This window comes from Limulus polyphemus, unplaced genomic scaffold, assembly GCF_000517525.1.
Source record: "Limulus polyphemus unplaced genomic scaffold, Limulus_polyphemus-2.1.2 Scaffold1409, whole genome shotgun sequence".
Classification (NCBI taxonomy): domain Eukaryota; kingdom Metazoa; phylum Arthropoda; class Merostomata; order Xiphosura; family Limulidae; genus Limulus; species Limulus polyphemus.
This window is the reverse complement of record NW_013667019.1, coordinates 198,739-203,252: the sequence shown is the minus strand read 5'-3', so window position 1 is coordinate 203,252 and position 4,514 is coordinate 198,739.

Below are 4,514 nucleotides of genomic sequence, written 5' to 3'. Positions count from 1 at the left end.
AGCTTGTTGGAAAAATTGTATTTCATGGATTTAAAAAAAAGGTTTAGGTTAGTGTTCTAGTGATATGTAAATACCATCAAGAAGCTTGTTGGAAAAATTGTATTTCATGGATTTAAAAAAAAGGTTTAGGTTAGTGTTCTAGTGATATGTAAATACCATCAAGAAGCTTGTTGGAAAAATAGTCTTTCATGGATTTAAAAAAAAAGGTTTAGGTTAGTGTTCTAGTGATATGTAAATACCATCAAGACAATTGTTGGAAAAATTGTATTTCGTGGATAAAAAACAAAGGTTTAGGTTACTGTTATAGTGATATGTGAATATGCTGTTGCTAAATATTAAATGTTATATATATATATATATTCATCAAAATCATCTAAAAGATGGACGTATTGATAATAAAGTTTCCATAATTTCTGTTATTACCTGTGATATGCTGAACATTTTTTGTAGTTTCAGAATAAATTAGGCTAAAGATATTCACAAACTCAAATAAATATGATAACTAAATCTCATTCCAATAGCGCAATACAATTGATAAAGACTGTTCATCGTAAAAAAAGTATAATAAAATATAATTGCAAGCTTTCTGAACGTTCTTTTCTCTGTATTTGTTAATAATCTTCACACAGTTAGTCATTATCAATAGATTTACCTTCACAATGCATCTTCTCTTTCGAAAAACTTGCGAAGCATAACACATGCTAGAACTTTGCTAAATAGAGAAGAAACTTGACGTAAAAGTTACATCATTACAAAGAGAATGAACGTTTTGATTAATATTGTCCAGAACCGGAAACTTCTATTGGTTCTAGACGTTATGTGCAAATAATGTGACTCAATGGAGGTCGAGGAGCATAATCAAAGTTTTACACAAAATCTTTGGGTTTAAATATACCAAAGAAAAACATTCCTGTAGGGTCTTACATGTGTTCAAGTTTATAATAATTGTTTATCTCCGGCTCCGTTTAAAATAATTATTTATCTCTAGCTTCGTTTATAATAATTGTTTAGCTCCGGTTCCGTTTAGAATAATTATTTATCTTCTGCTTCGTTTATAATAATTATTTATTTCCGGCTCCTATAAAAGCAGATTCTAAATAACGAGATCTATAAAGTTGTTCTGTCCTATTATGATATAGTGAAGTATAAGGTTTTTATACTGGTATAATGTTTTCAAAATTATTGATTTGATCACTTTAAGACCTCTTTATCATGATACAAGAATGCGGGAGTTAGAGCTAATTGTGTGATTTTTCCTCAGCAGGATGTGTATAACGAATATTTCCAACTAGCTAGTTATAAATCTGATACAGCCAATTGGTGACATTCCTCTTACCAGAACAAAGGAACAAACGGAATAGCGGACACTTCGAAGAAAGTAACATTATCTGTTTTTCAATCTAGCATTCCTTTTGCCAAAACAAAGGAACATAATAAACGAATCAAAGGTGATTTGTTGAAACATGATTGGACGCATAATAAGGAATTTTCTCTGAGGAGCTGTATCATGTGACACCCAAAAAAAAAAAAAAGATCAGCCACAACTGCTACGAGAATAGTAACGAACCAAACTGAAAGTGTAGTATTTCCGATTGTGTCTTATATGTTTCTGTATAATCTCGTAGCGAAGATGTGATATCCAAACACAAGACATAACTTAGACTTTATTCAAAGTGGCGAAGTTCTCACTAATCATATTAGCATGGATATTTCAAAGGAAATATTCAGTACCAAAACATGTTGAGTTGTAAGTGTTATGTGGTGAAAATCTCTGCACTAGCCAGTGGACATTGCATAAGATAAAATACAGTGAATTAGTACTTGTACAGTACAACATTACATGGTGGCTTACAACGTGAAACAACAACAGAAACTTCAAGAAGAATTTCATAAAATCATCCATTTTTCAAGAATACGTTCAAAAGCATCGACCAGAAGCTAATGAACACGATTACTTCTTAATTACATCGTGCATGACCACTTCCATTTCCTTTGGAGTTTGTGTGGCTCATCATCAGGTTGTATTACAACATATATGTACTACTTTTATGAACAACACGAAGTTATAAGATGCCGATTTACTTTCCAACTGACTGCATAACTGGGTATCTACCCATATTCCACCTTCGGGTTATTATACGGTCTGGATAATACTATTTAATGTCAGTATATCTCACTTTAGTCAACAATCTACATCAACTATCCTCGACAACAGGTCTACACTTCAACCGAAATTAACTGGTATGTCAAACTCACTTGTTGTGTCCTGGGGGCTTGATATCATAAGGAATTTTCTAGACATAAAAGTTTCAAGACATTCGTCAATTGAATCTGTAGCTTATTTGCACTAATTTGAAAAACTTTGTTTCTGGACATTAAGAAGAATTATGTGCCAAATATTTCTGCTGTAGATGTTTGACAGGAAGCACAGAGCACTTTTTTGTTGTATTTGCACTGGTCTTTTCAAAAGATAAAACATTCACTTCAGTTTTAATGAACTATTTGCCCTTACAACTGAAAAAGAAATTATTATGAATTCGAAGAGGGAAGACCTGAAGATTACTGAGACTTCAGTGACTTTCACTTGTTGAAGTATGCATATCAGTTGCTTCCAAAATATCACGTTTTTCTGCAGCTTACGATCACATAGTCGGCTGATATGGCTAGAATAACTAGCACAAGAAATTCTGTGACAATTTCACGAAGATAATTTTTTAAGTTAAAAACACAAACAAAATGTTTAACATGTTTAATTCTGAAATGAGTTTGTCTTGCTTTAGTCATAGAAAAACTATTATTGTCCAAGAAATAGTTCGGTTTTAAGTTATACATTTTATATATTATTATTGGGCTCTTGCTCCCCTATGGCATAGCGGTATGTCTTCAGGCTTACAATGCTAGAACCCGGGTTTCGATACTCGTGGTGGGAAGAGCACAGATAGCCCATTGTGTAGCTTTATGGTTAACTTCAAACAAACAAACTATTTGGCTCCGGTTATTTTAAATCGATTGAAATTTGATTATTGGTCAACCTCTACTATTAAATTATTTAAAATAAAAATATGTAATTATGTATTTAATAATTTCTCAATGTTTTATTTAACACGTGTAAATAATTTTTATTTCATAGTTACTTATCCTTCATGGCTATAACTGTGTCAATCTCTATAAAAATTATGTAAACAAAAAGCTCTAGAAAATACAAGCCAGAAAAGGGTTAAAGTTGAAATACCTGCAACGGTTACAACACTGATAGGAAGTGTCTTAAATACAAGAAAACAATAGGACTAAGAAAGTTGTCAAATTTTTATCATAACATATTGAAATGAAAAATGAAAGGCTGTAGAAAAAATTGATGTAATAGATTTTACTTCCCAGAATATATTACATGTTTAAGATAAGAGTAAAGTATGCTTTGAATCACAAAAAATATATTGTATCCGTTGATGATAAGAAGCAACTGTTCATCACGAGACACAAATATAGACGCACGTGTTCCATCACGTCTGAAAAATGGTGGCACGAAGTTTATATATGACTTCTAAGAAAATTTAACCCGAAACACTCGTAATAACTTTTATCCCAAATGTCAAAAACTACCTAGGGAGAAAAAGTCAACAGGACTGAAACAAGAGGGAATCCTTAATAGCCGCTGTTGTAATAAAACCGCAAATCGGTCAAAAGATAGAGCTATGAGCTTAAAGTTTGTACTTGAAAAAAAACAACAAAGTCAGAGCCGTTTGGTACGTATTACAATTTCGAATAGCCTGAAACTCAGTTAACTGATAAATTTAAATTTAGTAGTTAAATTGTACTTTGGATTTAGTAGTTAAGTAAAAGCCGATATATAGTCAGTTTATGATATTTGTCAACAAGATTGATACAAAAAGTTTTCATTTTTAAAACAAATATGTTTTAATATACAAACAACAATACAATTTACAATAATAGTTATTACAAATAGTTATTATACACAGTGACTTATATACAAAAAATTTCAAACCTACAAGCAATATAAAGTCTTCTTTCTAGTGTGGAACTTCCTTGATATCTTATCGACGGTTCACGATGAGCAAGTTAATTACGAGCTGACGTAGGTACGATTCGCTTAACGGGGAGCTAGCTAGCTTTGTCCTTCGTTATTCACCAGCTACACACACCCTGAGTTTTCCACGATAAAGTTATATAATGTTTCGTAAAAATACTAATGTCCGATGAGAATCCACTGAAGTTAAATGATTTGTAATGTTCGAACTTCGTAAATGCTACTGGTCAAATATCTGAAGTTTTCCGATTGATAAGCGTTATAATAAACACAGTTATAGCTTTCAAAGTTTATAGCACACTGACTGTAGCAAACTAACAATAGATACTACTTTTTTGGCGCGTCGCGTTGGTTATATTTATATGCGTGTAGACAGTTTCTAGAAAATTCAATACAAAAACAATACAAAGCTACATTAAGTGTTTATGTACATACATATATTGTTGATTCTTACACTCGAGAATCTTCT